At 41.9% G+C, this 18423-nt stretch overlaps 1 pseudogene; it reads right to left on the bottom strand.

The window, feature by feature from the left end:
* Positions 1-583: 583 nt before the first annotated feature.
* Positions 584-18070, bottom strand: LOC147824721 (glutathione S-transferase Mu 1 pseudogene; annotated as a pseudogene).
* Positions 18071-18423: the final 353 nt, after the last annotated feature.

Genomic DNA, 18423 nt, shown 5'->3' with positions numbered 1-18423 from the left:
GCAGGCAGTGGAACCACTGAGCTAAATCCATGGCCCCTCCAGTGCCATTTATTAAAGATGCTGTCTTTCTTCCAGTGAAGGTGTTTGGCTCCTTTGTCAAAAATAAGGTAGCTGTGTGTTTAGAGCTGTTACTGCATGTTCTAATCTGTTCCATTGATCCTGAGATCTGTTTTTTTGCCAGTACCATGCTGTTTTTGGATTTTTTTTTTTTTTTTTTACTGGTACCAGGGATCGAACTCAGGACCTTGCACTTGTGAGGCAGGCATGGTGCCACTGAGCTACATCCCCGGCCCTGAATTTTCTGATATCTTCTTTGATCTCCTTTTTCAGAGGTTTGTAGTTTTTCATGTAATGGTCTTTTACTTCTTTGCTTAGGTTGATTCCTAAGTATTTCATTTTTTTGGATGCTATTGTGAAAGGTGTTGTTTCTCTAATTGCTCTCTCAGTGAGTTTGTTATTTTTATACAGGAATGCTATTGATTTTTGAGTGTTGACTTTATATCCAGCTACACTACTGAATTTGGTTATTAAAAAGTCTTTTGGGGTGAGGATTTAGCTCAGTGGCACTGTGCCTGCCTCACAAGTGCAAGGTCCTGAGTTCGATCCCTGGTACCCCCCCCAAAAAATCTAGAAGTCTTTTGGTGGAGTTTTTGGGGTCTTCTATGTAGAGTATCGTGTCATGTCATCTACAAATAATGATAATTTAACTTCTTCCTTTTCTATCCTTATTTCTTTTCTTTCTCTTGTCTAATTGCTCTGGCTAATATTTCCAGAACTGTACTGAATAGTAGTGGTGATAGTGAATATCCTTGTCCTGTTCCTGATTTTAGAGTGAAAGCTTTGTTTTTGTCCATTTAGCATGACATTGGTTGTTGGTTGTCATAGATGTCTTTTATCAATTTTTTTTTTTTGGTACTGGGGATCGAACTTGGGTCCTTGCGCTTGCACAACAGGCAGCAAAACCACTGAGCTAAATCCCCATATAGATGTCTTTTATCAGATTGAGATAAAGACTGTCTATTCCAATTTTCTGTAGGTTTTTTTTTTGTATCACAAATCAGAGTTGGACTTTGTCGAACGCTTTTTCTGCATTGAGATGATCATATAGTTTTTGTCCTTGGCTTTTTTAATATGGTATATTACATTTATTGATTTGCATATGTTGAACCATCCCTGCATCCCTGGGATGAATCCTACTTGGTCATGGTGTATAACCTTGATGATTTGCTGCATTCTGTTTGGCAGTATCTTTTTTTTTTTTGAGACAGGGTCTTGCTATGCAGGCTGACATTGAACTCACTATGTAGCTGAGGCTGGCCTCCATCTTGCAGTGATCCTCCTGTCTCAGCCTCCCAAGTGCTGGGATTACAGGTGTGCATAGCACATGTGGCCTGTTTGCTGGTATCTTACTGAAGATTTTTGCATCTATGTTCATTACAGAGATTGGCTTGTAGTTCTCTTTTTTGGCTGGATCCTTCTGTTTTTAGTGTCAGGGTAATGCTTGCTTCTAGGAATGAATGTGGGAGTATTGCATCCCTTTCAATTTCATTAAAGAGTTTGAGAAGTAGTGGCATTATGTCTTCTGTAAATTTCTTGTAGAATTCACCAGGCAATCTATCAGGGCCTAGGCTTTTCGTTGTTGGTAGGTTTTTAATTACATCTTCAATTTCACTGACTGATACTGGTTTATTTACAATTTTTTTATCTTCTTGATTTAGCTTTGGTAATTTATATGTATCTAGGAATCTGTCTATTTCTTCTGTTTTCCATCTTATTAGAATACAGGTTCTCAAAGCATATATTGATGATCTATTTCTGCAGGATCTGTTGTGATTTCAGCCTTTTCATTCCTAATTGCATGAATTTGAGTCTTTTTTTTTGATAAGGTTGGGTAAGGGTTTGTCAGTTTTATTTAATCTTTCAAAGAACCAACTCAGATATTTTGATTCTTTGTATTGTTTTCTTAGTCTCCATTGCATTAATTTCTACTCTTTATAATTTCTCTCCTTATATGAGCTTTGGACTTGACTTGCTCTTTTTCTAGAAGCTTGAGGTTCAACATTAAGTTGTTCATTTGAGCTTGTTCTGTTTTTCTGAGATAAGAATTCACTGCTTCATTGTAGGACTGCTTTCATTGCATCCCATAAGTTCCAGTATGTTGTACTGGCATTATCATTTAACTGTATAAACTAATTTCTTCTTTAATCTTATCTGTGACCCATTGGATGTTCAGGAGGCCATTATTTAATTTCCATGTGTTTATGAATTTTTGTGGTTTCTTTTGCCATTGATTTCCAGTTTCATTGCATTATGGTCTGATAATGTACATGGGATAATTTCTGTTTCTTTGCATTTACTTAAGCATGCTCTGTGAGCTAGTATGTGGTCTGTTTTGGAGAAAGTACCACATGTAGCTGAGAAGAATATGTATTCTGATGTTGTGAGGTGGAACACTCTAAACCTACTAAGTCTGTTTGTTCAGATGTTTGGTCAGTTGTAATATTTCATCGTTGATTTTTTTTGTATAGTTGATCTGTATTTGTGACAGTGGGGTATTGAGGTCCCCCGTTACAACTGTATTAGTGCTTATATGATTTTTCATGTCTGTTAATATTTGTTTTATAGAGTTGGGTGCACTACTATTTGGTGTGTATGTATTTATCATTGTCTCTTGCTCTTGGATTGTACCCTTTACAAGGATGTAGTGACCTTCTTTTCTCTCTCTTTTTTTTTTTGGTACCAGGGATCGAACTCTCGTCCTTCCGCTTGTGAGGTAGGCAGCGGAACCACTGAGCTAAATTCCTGGCCTTCTTTTCTCTCTTGATCAGTCTTGGCTTGAAATCTACTTTGTCTGTGAAGACAACAGCTACCCCTGCTTTTTTCCAGGTGCTTGTAGCATGGAGTATTGTTTTCTATCCTTTGACTTTCAGATTATGAATTTTTGTTGTTGTTTTTGTTTTCTCAGACAAGGTCTCACTCTATAGTCCACACTGGCCTGAACTCACTGTGTAGCCTAGGCTGACCTCAAACTCACAGCTGTGGTAACTATTAATTTGCCACCTTTAACAGTATGAACTGTATTTGTGGTTATATAGCAAAACCTAAAACAAACCAGAAAATTGTATACAATAAAGATGCCATCAATATGGCAAGTTTAACCTCAGGAGAAAATTTTTTTTTTTTTACCATGAGGAAAGATGTTTTATTATAACACATGTCAGTCAATCCCTCCCAAATAGAAAAAGTCTCCAAATAAATGAGTATCCTCTAGCATTTTCTGTTTTGTTTGGCTTTTAGCAATTCACTCATGATTATTGTAGTCTATCTCTGTATGTTTTTGTTAGGTATACTAGACATAGTTCTTCATGCAAACAAAAATGATAGATGATTAGATACATTATTTTGCTTACACACATACCTATATTAGCAATTGGCTCATGTGATTACAAAGATGGAGAAATCCTACAGTGTGCCATCTACAAGCTAATGAAGCAAAGAAAGCCTGTGATGTATTCTGAGTCCAAAGGCCTGAGAGTGGAGATGGGAATGGGGTGTGATGGTGTAAATCCCAAATTAAATCTCCAGGCCAGAAAACCAGGAGTGCAGATATTCCAGGAGAAGAGAAGACAGATGCCTCAAAGAGAGAGCACATTCACCTCTTCTCTATGTTTTCGTTCTGTAAGGGCCCTGAGTGACTGTATGATGGCCACTCACATTGATGATGGCTATCCTCTACTAACTCAACTGCTAATCTTGTCTGGGAAAAACCTCAGTAAAGAAAGATCTACGAGTGAATTCAAATCATATTGGAACCAACCTTCTCATCAGAAATGCTCAATTCCAGAAAGGAACGATTTCAATTTCTCTAGTTAGTAGCGAAGTTGAGCAACTTTTCATCTGCTTATTGGCATTGGTATATCTTCTCCGGAGAAATATCTATTCAAGTCATTTGCACATATTTGAATCAGTTGTTTGGTTTGTAAATAAAGTTCTGCTGGAGCACAGCCATAACCATTTACTAGGTGTGGTCTGTGACAATGCAGTAGAGGAATTATGAGAGACCACAAAGGACTGGCCCTCTGTGGAAAATGTTTGCTGACCTCTGCTATAGATCCAAATCTGTTTTACCCTGGTTTGGTATTTTTATTTATCTGCTTAACTTTTTTTATAGTTTCATGTTAATTTCTATTTTTCCTACATATTTTTATCATGTCTGTCTTTAAGTTAAAATTTAACAACTGTTGGTTTAAATAATTTTTCTTACTGGATTTATAAAATTTTAGCTTCAATGACATTGTTTTATATTTTTATTAATCATTTATTGTACAGTGACCTTGAGCACCTATTGCTATCCTATTTCTTAACTGCAGGAGTCAGTTGATCTTATGGACAAATGCTCATCAGGACTCTCCTCAAATCTGCTTCCTGTTACTAGCTACATCCTAGTCAGTGCCTGACCAAGGCCAGAATCCATGGTACAACTGCTGTTTCAGGAAGCTGCTCACCAGGTGCTTCTCCAATTAGTCCTTCTCCTTTATGGTTGACCTGATCGAAAATGTCACAGCCCCAAACTGCATATATTTCTACATTGCTACCCAACAAGCTCAGCCTGTGCATCTCGTCACTTTGTTGCAAGGGCAGCTGGAACCTCTTAATGCTTATGTGAGAGACAGCTAGTGGCTCAGACTCCAACACCTGACCATGTGAAATCTTTTGCCCCTTATCCTGTACCTCCTTGCACTATAAGAGCTATTCCCAGAGCTCTAAATTCCAATACTGGCTGTACAGGCCCACCAAAGCTCCCTTGAGAACAATTTTTTCAAGTTTCCAAATTTCTTGAACATTGACCTATGTCAGGCAATGTCATACTTATCAGAGAAAATGTCCAACATGGTCTGGATCCTTTCCTCAAGAAACTTGTGATTGTGTTGGACACATAAACTAACTGCAGGGCCGGGGATTTAGCTCAGTGGTTTCACTGCCTGCTGTGCAAGCACAAGGACCCGAGTTCAATCCCCAGTAGCAAAACAAAAACAAAAACAAAAAAAACCAAACCAACTGCAATACAGTGGGAGAAGTCAATGGAGAAACATCCTGAGAACACAGAGGAGGGATATCCAGATCAAGGAAAAACAGGGGTTGGAGAGTCACCATGCTGAGAGCTAGGTCCTGCACACCAGGCAGTACTAGGTTGTACTAATCTTTTAGGTAGTCCTGGAAAGCTCAGAGTCAGTTGGGCTCCTCAAAACAAGGGCAGGAAAAATATAATTGGATTTAGGGAGGGGAAAAGGAAGACAACTTCGCAGAAGTACAGTGGGGAGCAGTACAGAGCCTTGACTACAGAGGGATTAGTACAGAAAGGGAGCCAGAGAGACCTTCAGAAGAGAAAAGTAGAAAGAAGAAAAACAATACTGATAAGACTTAACTGAGATTCAGGGAGCCAGGTGTGTCCAGCCCCCTTGGCCAGCAGGCTCAATGACAGATCCCCTTCTGTGTTGAGGTATCACATGGTCCTACTTGTTTCCCCACGTGGCTGTTTTTAGAAACAAAGGACCTGGAAGGAAGTGGCTGGACTTCATGTAGGCTGAGATCTTCAGGCCCTCAAAGTGGGATATGAAGTCCTTCAGCTTGGGGAATGCATCCAGACACTTGGGTTCAAATATACTGTGCAGGTCAAGGACATCATAAGGAAATCCACGAAGGTGATCTTGTTCCCTGCAAACCAAGGCTGCTCCCCCAGGAACTGTGAGAAGAGCTTCATCTTGACAGGGAGGCCCTCCAAGAACTCTGGCTTCTTTTTCTCAAAGTCAGGGCTGTACCAGACCATGACGAGCTGCATGCGGGTGTCCATAAGCTGGTTCTCCAGAATGTCCACACGAATCCTTTCCTCTTCTGTCACCCCACACAGGTTGTGTTTACGGGCAATATAGCGCATGATGGCATTGCTCTGGGTGAGCTTGTGAGTCCCATCAATTAAGTAGGGTAGATTGGGGAAGTCAAGTCCCAGCTTGAACTTCTCATTCAGCCACTGGCTTCTGTCATAGTTGGGAGCCCGCGGACATCCCAATAACCAAATATCACGGGCATGGTGGTGGTGGTATGGACCTGCAGACAGGTCTCTGCCAGGCAGACCTACTTTTAACTGCAAGCAGAGCACCGAGGGCCTCAGGAGAAAATTTAAAAGGGGTTGGGAGAAAAATAGAGAAAGAAGAATAGAAGAAGAGGAAGAGATTAGAAGCAGGGCTGGAGCACAGATGAAGATTATGTGCTCTTAGGGAATTTGGTGAAGAAAGTGAGAGGGAAAGAGAGAAGGAAGAAATAGAAACAGGAATAGAACAGAACAACAACAAAAAACTAGAATGTTCACACTCTTAGAAAAACAAGAACAGGGGCCAGGGATTTAGCTCAGTGGTTTCGCTGCCTGCTTCGCAAGCGCAAGGACTTGAGTTCGATCCCTGGTACCAAAAAAAAAACCAACAAAAAAAACCCAAGAACAAACAAGAAAATAAAGCAAAATGAAAACAAAGTAAAAAAAAGAAAAAAATGTCCACTTCACAATATATCTCTGCTGTCATTAGTAGAGTGAGCAGACAAAGCCCAGATATATATTGATTTATCCCAGCAAGCCATCCATAGATTTCTTTCAGGGTAGTAGATAATCCTAGCAAGCTTGCACCTTTAGTTCCACTGAAGTTCAGGCTGGTTTCTGTGAGGCTGGAACCCAATTTGTTTAGCTTGCAGCACCCCATGTGCCTCCTGCTAGCTTGAACTCAGCTCCTTGAACTCCTGCCAACTTGAACTCAGTTCTGCCTCACCCTGACACTGGGAGCCGCTAGATGGAGCCAACCCCGAGCTGCTCTGTGTTCCAGGCTTAATTGGTCTCTCTGCCAGATGGCTCCCATCCAATCTTCCTCTCCTGGGGGATGTCTGAACCAGAATAATTCATCAGCTACTGCAGCCTGCTGCAGCCACTGCTCTGTTCCCTTGTTGTGTTTCTTGGTGCAGGCCTCTGGGGTTGCCAGTAGTCATAATGTGTCTGCAGATTTGAGCTGCTCCTCCTATGCAGTGAGTCAGGGCTCAAGGAGAATGTACCGTTTGCTACCTTTTTCTTCTGTGTGGAGGTCTCTCTCTTCACTTTCCCTGTGGGCTTTAATTCTCACTTCAGATTCTTGGGTTCCAGGGACCCACTCCCCTCCTTCTTTTCCTCATGTTGCTATATTCCAGTGTCTGGACACCAAGTCTCAGAGAGGCTGTTTCTCTGCTGTTCACCACTCTGCCATCTTCCCAAAAGTCTACCATCTGCATTTCTATCAGCATTCTGGTCTTCTGAGCTCTGACCAGAATCTCCCCATCAAGCTTGGCTTACAGCATTTTTGGGATGGTTTTCTAGCCAGCATTTCCAAATCTTTCCAAACTCCTCCTGCAAGCCAGTTCCAAATTGTATGTGTTTTTTTATAGAAAAGATTGGCTTCTGTAGTAAGTCTAAACCACATGATCAGGGAGTCCAGCAATAGCCTCACTCCTGGTACCAAAATATGTCTTAATAGTCATGTCCCTCCCCTCATCTCTGAGGCACAGTGCCTGACATGCAAAGTAAAGGAGAAGAGGTTTATTTTGGCTTATGTTTACAGTCCATGATCAACTGGCTCCCAGACAGGACAGCATGGCAGAGGGAAATAGCAGAGGACAATGTGCTCAGATCAATTTGGGGAAGCAGAGAGTGAGGGGATGAGCTGGGGAGGGAGATTCCAGGCCACACTCCCAATGACCTGGTTCTTCAACCAGACCATCTCCAAATAGCAAGTTTGCTGTAAGCTTCTGTAATCCAATCACTTTCCAAAAGCCCCACTTATGAGCATATAAGGTTCTTCAGGTACATCTAGTTTTAAAGCATAGCACCAAGTGTTTATCAGCTGGTGAGGGCTAAATTATATTGTGTCCAGGGCTGGGGATTTAGCTGAGTGGTGCTGCGCCTGACTTGCAAGTGCAAGGTCCTGAGTTCAATCCCCAGTACTGCCAAAAAAAAAAAAAAAAAAAAAAAAAATATATATATATATATATATATGTGTGTGTGTGTGTATATAAAAATATATGTGTGTGTATATATATATGTATATATACATAAATGTGTGTGTGTGTATATATATATATACACATATATATATATAAATTTATAAAAAGTACATTGGTGGTTTCCTGGGTTGAGAGGTGGGGAAAAGGGGCACAAAGGAATATGTACCAAAACTATTATGCACGTTAAGTAGGAATGCTATATTGTTTAAGAAACACAACTGTGGGATATGGGCAGAGCAATAATAAGGGGAAGCAAACTCAACAACAAATTTAAGTTGACCAGTAGCTCATGTGCTGAAATTAAACCTCAGAGTTGTGAATTAGCCTTCTCATCACCCCAGATGGAGACATTTTACAGCTCAGCATCTGAATAAACAAAATCCTTTCTTTAAGGTCCAAGAGCCTTGTGCCTAAGTTTCCCTTTATCTGAAGTGAATTCTTTCATTTATTTATACTTTTGTGGTTCTGGGGATGACCCCGGGGCCTTGCACAGGCTAGGCAAGTGCTCTGTCTGCACCCCAGCCCAAGTGAATTCCTCGTTTATTTTTCTTTCTTCCTTTTCTTGTTTTCTTGTTTTGTACTGATGATTGAACCCAGGGCCTTTGCATTGAGCTACATTCCCAGCATACCCTCCACCCCGTTTTTTTCAAGGAAATTTTTTTTTCTTTTTGAGACAGGGTCTTGCTATGTAATTCAGGCTGGCCTTGACCTCAATATGTAGTCCAGACCAGTCTTGAACTCACTACAATCCTACCTCAGCCTCCTGCGTGCTGGGATTATAGGTAATACCACCATGCCTGGCTTCTCCCCTTTGTTTCTGAGACAGCGTGTTAAGTTTCTGAGTTGCTTAGGCTGACATTAAACTTGTGATCCTCATGCCTCAGCCTCCCAGCGTGCTGGGATTACAGACTTAGGCCACCACCCCAGTTTGAATTCTTTTCTTAAAGGCAGATTTAGTTCTGACTTTTTGTTTTTCTTTGTCAAAGGCAAGAAGCACGTATATTCTGTCTCTGTAGAATTTTGTCCTTAGAACAGGAGGAAGCTACTCAAAGGTTTTCGCTAGGGCAGTGTTGTGGTCAGAGACTGAAACCACCCTGTGCAGGGTGATGAGGGCACTGCCTGGGAGAACAGGAAAGGCAGGCAGTTCAGACGGCCTTGAAGTTGAGGAGCTGTGTGTCTAACAGTTCTTTTTTCTTTTCTTTTCTTTTTCTCTGTGCAGTTCAGACTAGCCTCAAACTTATGGCAGTCCTCCTGCCTTCAGCCTCTGGAGGGAGTGCTGGGATTACAGGTGGGCACAACCTCGCCCAGCTATGGATGTGTTTTTCTTTACATAATTTATACTTCAATTTTGAAGAATGACGATCAGAGTTTGCCACATAATTTCTATCATGTAAAGAGCTTCTCTGGCACAGTGGGAGCCATGGAAGAAGTCTGGGTGCTGCCTGGCTGGGGTTCTGATCTTAGATCCGACGGTGTGGATGTTTGGAGAGAGCTTGGGAAAGGCATTGGGGCAGGGAAAGGCAGAAAGGGGAAGTCAAGGCAGGTTTGAAAAATAAAGGTGAGAATTTCTGATTGGAGTGCAGGAGCCCTTGTGAATGAAGCTCGGGGGTTATGCTGGGAAGGTGAGCCAAGCAGTGACTTCTGTCCTCAAGTGTCCTGGCCTAGTGGGGAGGCTGTGGCAGGCTCGAGGACAGGCAAGAAAGTGACTCTCCTCTACCCTCCAAGGACACTATCTTCTCCCAGATCTTTCTGCTCCTGGTAGAGTGACCAAGTGCTGGGGTCTGACCCTCCCAAGTTTGAATATGGTCCTGCTATTGCCTGGCAACATGATCCTGGACACATTGAGCCTCAATTTCTGTAGGGATAATAGATAATATCTTATTTGATGGCACAGGACTCATTTGGTCCCTTTTCTAAAAAGTGGATTCTGCCATTTCCTTGCTGCTTTATGTCACATTGTGGGTAGAAGAGGGTAGTACATGGTATGGCCCTTGGGCAACCTGGGCTGAAAAATCCCTTAATTTGAACTTTTGAGGGCTCCTTAGGTCTGGGGCTGCTGGTGCCTTGGGATACTGCCGTAGCGTCATGGACCCGGAGGGAATGTCTGGATTCTGAATGGGCAGCTGGCTTCTGGGAATTCTAAATTCTTAGTCCCGTCCCGTCCCCCCCCCCCCGTCCCCCCCCCCCGCCCCGCCCCGCCCCGCCCCGCCCAACCCCATTCACTGGGTGACCTTGGGTGACTCCTAGTGGCAAAGTGTGACAATACCACAGCAAAGGTACTCCCCTTTGCAGTTTTGTACCAGGTTTTGTTGATGTATTTACTTTGCACAGGTACTAGGTGGAAGCTTGTTCAGGATGTTTTGTCATTGTTCATTCTTTTTTTTCTTGGTACCAGGGATTGGTACCTTGCACTTGCGAGGCAGGTGTGGCGCCACTGAGCTAAATCCCCGGCCCTGTTGTTTATTCTTTAGCTGCTGCTATGTGCTTGTAAGCAATCTTGACTCTTGGACTTAATTGTATATGTTGGAGGCAGCCTCATTTACTAGCAAATCCAGTATGTTTTGTTACTTATGATTTTGTTACTTACGATGTAATGTTACCATCTTCACTGATGTCATCTTTTTTTTTTTTTTCAGAACTTGATTTCCTACTAAAATTGTCTAAACTGAATTTATATAACCAAAATTTTTTTTTCTGTAAACCACTTTAGGGTCACATTCTGAATGTGTGTGTGTTTTTGGTACTGGGGACTGAAACTAGGAACTTGACACTGAGCTACATCCTCAGCTCTTTAAAAATTCTTAAAATTTTTTTTTTTTTTGGTACCAGGGATTGAACTCGAGTCCTTGCGCTTTCGAGACAAGTGACAGAACCACTGAGCTAAATCCCTGGCCCAGTTCTTTTAAATTTTATTTTGAGTCATTGTCTTGCTAGGTTTTCAGGCTGTGCTCAAACTTGTGATCCTCCTATCTCAGCCTCCCAGAGTGCTTTATTATAGGTGTGTGCCACCATGGCCCACTTTTCTATGTATACTCTAAAATTCATTTTGTTTAATAACTATTGAAGTGGCACGTTCTTTGTACCAGGAACTGCTATACATATTATAAACTCACTTAATCCTGATAACAACCCTATGAGGTAGATGTTATTCTTCCCATTTTAACAGATAAGAACCTGAGCTTCAGATTAAACCACTTGCCATTGGGGCTGAGGCGTGGCTCCGTGGTGTGGTAGACCACTTTGGTAGCAGACACTGGTCAATGGCTTCAGTCTTCAGGGCCGGGGGATTTAGCTCAGTGGTTCTGCAGCCTGCCTTGAAAGCGAAAGCGCAAGGTCCTGAGTTCGATCCCTGGTACCACAAAAAAGAAAGAAAGATTTGAGTCATAACAAGGAACAAGATAAATTTATTTTGTGATTCCCTGTATTTCTTAGGGCTTGAAGTACAAGGGATTCACCAGCCAGTGGTTTTAGTCTCCAAAGTCCCAACAAACAAAACTCGCCCACACTTATATAATAAATGTTCTTTTAGTGACTCCATTGTGTCCCCTCTGACCTCAGTGTTACTTTTCCGAGTTTCCATGTGAAATGAGGAGGCATCTCATGTGCTCCTGTATTTTGTAAGTCCATAAGGATGACACCTAACAGTGGCCTCAGGCAGCTTCTCCTCTATTAGGATAATGACCGAGATTCCTTCTGACCATCAAATACAGCTGTCCTTGTTGTGTGTTAGCTGGGTGCATGGAGGCCTGCTCTTGTGGGGATTCATAAGGTGAGACTGAGTTTCCGTGCTGCGCTCTTCCATGCGTCTCACTGTTGCCCCTTCCCAGACTAGGTGACCCCACCACCTGCAATTCTTCCTCAGTCCCATGATGTCATGCTGCCATCAGGTCACCTGGCCAGCAATGTGTGTTGAGGCCCCACTCCCTTGCCCACTTCCACTTAGAATCCACTCTAAAGTGTTTTATTTTTTTGAGACGGGGTGGCAGTCCTCCTGCCTCAGCTTCTGAATGCTGGGATTACAGCTGGCACCACCTAGCCCAGCTCCACTCTGTGTTTTGTGGCTCCTTGGATACTTATAAACAGGACAATTAAATGGTAGGGTTAAGACTCTATGCTGGTTTTAAAGTTGCATCTAAGTTACTGGGTAACAGCATTCATTCTCTTTCTTTTTGCCCCTTGTATGCTTTGATATCTTCCCACAGTGACATATGACCGTTTATTTATTTTGTGGTTTTTTTTGGTTTTTTGGGTTTTTTTGGTACCGGGGATCAAACTCGGGTCCTTGCACTTGCAAGGCGGGCGGTGGAACCACTGAGCTAAATCCCCGGCCCAATTTTGGGGTTTTTGTTTTGCTTTTAATTAATTTATTGGTACATTTTAGGTATACAATATAATGACATTCATCATTGGAAATTTGTACCTTTACATGATGTATCTTGGCTCTTATTTTTTCTCCATTCCCCTGCCCTCCCTTCAACTACTCCATCCCTCCCTATTTACAAAGACTTTGTTTCCATTTTTGCCATTACTCATATTAATTCCATTCCTTTCTTTCCTTTTGCCAACCCCTCCCACATCCCCTTCCCCTTTGGACCTTTTTTTCCTATTTCAGATTATCTATTATACCTTTTAATCCTTATTTACACTTTCAGTTTCTCATACCAGAGAAACTGTTTGGTATTTATGTATATCTGTCCTATTCATTTCACTTAAGAGTATCGCCTCAGCGTGCATTCATTTAGCTATAAATGTCTCTAATTTCTCATTTTTTGTCTGAGTAGTACTCCATTTTATAAAAAAAACTACATTTTCTTTATCCAGCCTCCATTTGATGGGCAATTGGGCTCTTTCCAAACTGTGCCACTATGAACATGGGTGCACATATATCGCTGTGGTATGATTCTTTTAATTCTTTTGGGAAGATACCCAGCAGGGGAATAGCTGGGTCAAATGGGACCTCTAATCCTAGTTTTTTGAGGTATCTCCATACTGATTTCCACAGTGGCTGCACCAGTCTACACTCCTGCCAACAGTGGAGAAGGGTTCCTCTTTCCCCACAGCCCCCGCCAGCATTTGTTATTGGTTGATTTCTTGATAGCAGCCATTCTTTCTGGAGTGAGGTGGAATCTCAGCGTTGTTTTTGTTTTCTTTTTCTTTTTTTTTTGGTACGGGGGAAGTTTTTCATTTGCATCTCTCAAATGACCAGAGATGTTGAACATTTTTTCATATGTTTATTTGCTGTTTCTACTTCTTTGTCTGAGAAATGTCTGTTCATTTCAGATGCCCATTTTTGGATTAGGTCTTGAAATTTGGGAGGTCTGATTTTTTGTTTTGTTTTGTGTTTTTTTTGGTATGGGGGATTGAACTCAGGATCTTGCGCTTGTGAGGCAGGCGGTGGAACCACTGAGCTAAATCCCCAGCCCTGGGAGGTCTGATTTTTTAAGTTCTTTATATATTCTAGATAGTAGACCTTTGTCTGAGGAACAGCTGGTGAAAATTTTTTCCCACATTGTGGGTTGTCTCTTCACACTGTTGGTGGTTTCTCTTGCTGCTCAGAAGCTTTTTGTTTTTTTGGGTGTTTTTGGTACCGGAGATTGAACTCAGGACCTTCTACTTGTGGGACAGGCTGTAGCATCACTGAACTAAATCCTGGCCCTGCAGAAGCTTTTTAATAAGAAGAGATCCCTGGGCCAGGGATTTAGCTCAGTGGTTCTGCCGCCTGCCTCACAAATGCAAGGTCTCGAGTTCAATCCCTGGTACCCCAAAAAAAACAAATAAGAAAAGATCCCAGTTATTGATTCTTTATGCTAGTTCACATGCAACTGAGGTTTTGTTCATGAAATCTGGGTGGGCCTCTGGCTGTTGCTTGTGGGCCTGTGTGGCTCTTTTCTAGGTGGGCCTTTGGCTGGGGTGTGTGGGCCCAAGCTGCTGGAGTCTGGTTAGGGCCCTGGCTGGAACTTGGGTGCACCCAAGTAGCTCTGGTCCACATGGGCTTCTTGCTGGGATCCTTTTTGTTTTTTTGAGACAGGATCTTGCTGTGCAATTCAGGCTGGCCTTGAAGCCCAGTGTGTAGCCCAGGCTGGCCTCAAACTTGTGAACCTCCTGCCTGAGGCCCCTGAGTGCTAGGATTACAGGCCTGTGACACCATGCCCAGCCTGACACATGAACATTGAATTCATTGGATGAACCTTAGTCCCTCCAGCTCCCTGCTAGCAGTGCTTCCTCTGTAAAGGTGCTCCTGCCCCACTCTGCTCTGCTTCCAGGTGTGGAGTTGCAAAATCACTGCAGGTTATTCCCCCGTTCAGTTGCAGTCTTTTCTTCCATCACCCAGCGTGAGGATTCCTCCCCCACCCCCACCCAGTACTGTGATTGAATCTAGGGCTTTCACACTCAACTGTATCCCCAGTCATTCTTACTTACTATTTTTTTCTATTTTGAGACTGGTTATCACTAAGTTGCTAAATTGCCCAGATTGGGTTTGAACATGGATTCTCCTGCCTCATCCTCTCAGAATACTGGGATTACAGGCATGTACCATTATTCCCAGCTTCATCTGAACTTCTTAAACTGATTATATTCTTTTACTGACTAGAGAAGCTGATGTAACTTTCATATCACGTATAGGAAAGACTATGAAATTGTACACAACTCAATTGAATTCCAAGAAATGTTTCATTATCAGCAGAGATTACATTTTGTGATGTGTCAGTTTAAAATGTCCAAGATCCAGTTAACTTCAAAGCTTTGGACTGGGCTGGGGGCACAGGTCAGTGGTAAACCTTGTGTTTAGCAGTACAGGACCATCATTCCACCTAGCACCAGAAGACAAAAACACTTGATATGCAAAGCCCTGGGTTTAATCTTTTTATACCTTCAAAAAACAAAACCGAAAACAACCTTGGACTGACTGCCTGACAGATTGATTGATATAGCAGTACTAGGGACTGAACGCAGGGCCTGGTGCATGCTAGGCAAGCACTGTACCTGTGAGCCACACCTCTGGACTTCAGGCTAATTTTAAAGGGAGTTAATAAATGGATTAACTCTGGATATTTGGATAATTCCTAAGCAAGATGTGGAACTGAAATACTGCTTACCAAGCATCATTTTAGTGTGTATATACCTTTGCTTTTATACTGTAGAGACCTTCTGTACCTTTGGGTCATATAACAGATGTGTCCATTTGCCATTCAGGAAGACAGAAAAGTGATGTGTGTTGTGGCTGTTAGATGTGCTTTATATTGGATGTGCTCTGTTGATTAGTTACAATATTTGCTTATGACAGATAGCTCTCTATTAGCTACCTGTTCCACCCTCTCTGTGAAATAAAAGTTGATTTGCTTAGAAGTTACTATTAATACAGGGATTGAGACTACAGTGGGAACAATAACAGTACAGAATGATAATTTTATATATATATATGTTATTGGGACATATTTTTTAGTAAGACAGTAATTTGCTTAAGGGTGTTACGGTTTGTGTCTAGATATCCCCCCAAAGCCTCGTGTGGTCATAGGGTTTTTCATAGATGGCTGGACCTAGAATGTGTGATACTGGAACTGATTCATGGTGCAGTGCTAGGCTCAAGGGCACTAGGATTAAGGGTGTGAGTGCTACCCGCCCTAGTGTCAGTAGTCTGGATAGGATAAACAGGGGCAGAAAGTCACTGTTAAGGTCCCTTGTTGCTTTTGCTACTGTGTAGGCGCCATGAACTGTTTCTCCTCTGTGATGCCCCTTTGGCATGCGCCACTCTGCCTTGGAGCCAGCCAATTATGGACTGAAACCTCTACAAACAGTGAGCTGAAAAAAACCCTTTACCCTTTAACTTTGGGTGTTGGGTATTTTTGTCAGCAACAAGAGAAAAATAATACAAAGAGTAAGACATTTCAGCCTTGTGTGGTGGTGCACAACTCTAATCCCAGATGCTCAGGAAGCTGAGACAGAAGGATTGCAAATTTAGTCCCTGTTTCAAAATTAAAAATAAAAAAGACTGGGGAGGTGGTAGCTCAGCATTTCCTGGGTTCAGTCCCCAGTACCAGGAAAAAAGAAAAGAGTAAAGCATTTGGTTGTGGCAGAATGTGAAAGGACCTCATGGAATAAACACAGAAAGTTGGAAGAGGTTGCAGAATCTTTTTCACCTTGATGTGTAAGGCCTACAATGATTCTGGGGGAAAAAAGCAGTTGGAATGGATTTTTGGCAAAGTTTTGGCAAAGTCTGTTCAGTTTTGGTGAGTTTATTCATAAGAAAAATAAACTTGTGAATACTTAACTGCCAAATGTAATATTAATGCAAAACTAGAATTTGTTTTTCTTCTGTTAAAATAACAAGTTGATCTTGGAGTAATCTTGTTATTACCATGGCATCTATAAGACCTTTCCACTTCAAAAGGAAGTCTTCCCTGTTCTGTTCAGAAGTTAGTATGGTAATTTGTGAACTTTTGCTCTTCTGTGTGTGTATTTATGGTTTTGGTACAGGGGATCGAACCCAAGGGCACTCTGTCACTGGGCTACATCCCCAGCCTAGTGTTGTCTTGAATCTGCAGTCCTCCTGCCTCAACCTCCTGGGATTACAGGTGTGTGCCACTGTGCCTAGCAGTATTTGAATGTTTGAAAATTACTTGCAGGAATTATAGTGAGTTTATACTTTAGGTACAATGTTGAGCTGCTCTATTCATGAACATGGTACATAACTTTATTAGTGTCTTTATTTTGTCCTTTAAAAGAGTCAATGCTTATCTCTTTTTTTTGTTATTTTTGGTCCTGGAGATTGAACCAAGGGCCTTGTGCAAGCTAAGCGCACCCCTCTACCACTGAACTACACCCCCAGCCTAAACAGAGTCTGTTTCTATTTTAAATTTATTTATTTTTTGAGACAGTGTCTCACTACGTAGCTCAAGTTGGCTTCTGTGATCCTGCTTTAGTCTCCTAAATGCTGGGATTATAGGTGTACACAGTACACCCTACTCTTTTTTTTTTTTTAATTTTTTTTTTTTTTTGAGACAGGGTTTCACTGTGCAGTTCAGACTGGCCTTGAACTCACTATGTAGCCAAGACTGGCCTCAAACTCAGGGGAATCCTCCTGCCTCAGCCTCCTGAGTGCTGGGATTACAGGCATGCACCACCCGCCTGGTTTGTAAGATTCATTCTTTATCTTGAAGTTCTAAAGGATTACTATGATGAGTCTAAGTGTAGATTTTCTTATTTATCCTGCTTTGGGATAAGTTGTGCTTTTTGGGTGTGGTTTTGCTCTAAGTAGCTGTTATGATTTAAATATTGTCCCTTCTCTATTCCTTTCTCTGAGACCTTGCTTAGGTGTACGTACATATGTAATGCCTTCTTGTCTATCTTTCACATTTATTTCATTAGTTGTATTTTCCTTTATTCTGTATCTGGTATTGCCAATATCTGCAGACTTTAGAGTTTACTGTTTTTTGTTGCTTCATAGTGGCTTTCTTTTTGTTACCTTTTTTTTGTTTTTTTCCAGCGCTGGGGATTGAACCTAGGGACTTCTTACTGAGCTGCATCCTCAGACCTCTTTAGTTTTCATTTTGAGACATGTTCTTTTATTTTTAAATTTATTTATTTTTTGGTACCGGGGATCAAACTCAGGTCCTTGCGCTTGTGCAGCAGGCAGCAAAACCGCTGAGCTAAATCCCCGGCCCCCTTGAGACATGTTCTTGTTAAGTCACTAAGTTGCCCAGTCTGAGCACCAACTTGGAATCTTCCTGCCCCACCTTCCCAGAGTGCTGGAATCACAGGCCAGAGCCACCACACCTGGCTAATAGTACAATTTTGAGAAAGGATAAAGTGGGACAGATTCCTCTGTGCAGTTTTAAAGCTTACCATACAGCCGGCAGTAAAGATTGTTACTGGTGAGGGGGAGACAGTGGGACAGAACAGAGAATCCAGAGCAGATCCATGCATTCACAGAGGCACACTGCTGCTCTTTCACGAAGGTACGAAGGAATTCAATACTAGGCAGGCCATGGTAGATCATGTCTGTAACCCCAGTACTTGGGAGGCTGAGACAGGAGGATTGCCACAAGTTCAAGGCCACCCTGAATGACATAGTGAGACCCTGTCTCAAAAAAATTACCAAAAAAAAAAAAAAAAAAAAAATCAACACTGCTGGTGCAGCTGGACAGCTATAGACAAAACAGAGAGCCTTGTCCTAAACCCTGTACTTTGTAGAAATTAATTCCAAATGGACTGTGGCCTTAAGTGCAACTCAAACATTTAGGAAAAAAACAGAAGAAAATCCTAGGAGCCTAGGAATAAAAGTTCTGGAACTTGACCCAAAATCATGGTCCACAAAAGGAAAACTTGATAAATTACTTCATTAAAATTAAA

This window comes from Heterocephalus glaber, unplaced genomic scaffold, assembly GCF_053883595.1.
Source record: "Heterocephalus glaber isolate CG9 unplaced genomic scaffold, H.glaber_assembly_v1.0 deba00001532, whole genome shotgun sequence".
Lineage (NCBI taxonomy): Eukaryota > Metazoa > Chordata > Mammalia > Rodentia > Bathyergidae > Heterocephalus > Heterocephalus glaber.
Note: the sequence above shows the minus strand (reverse complement) of the source record. Positions and strands in the feature narration are given on the sequence as shown.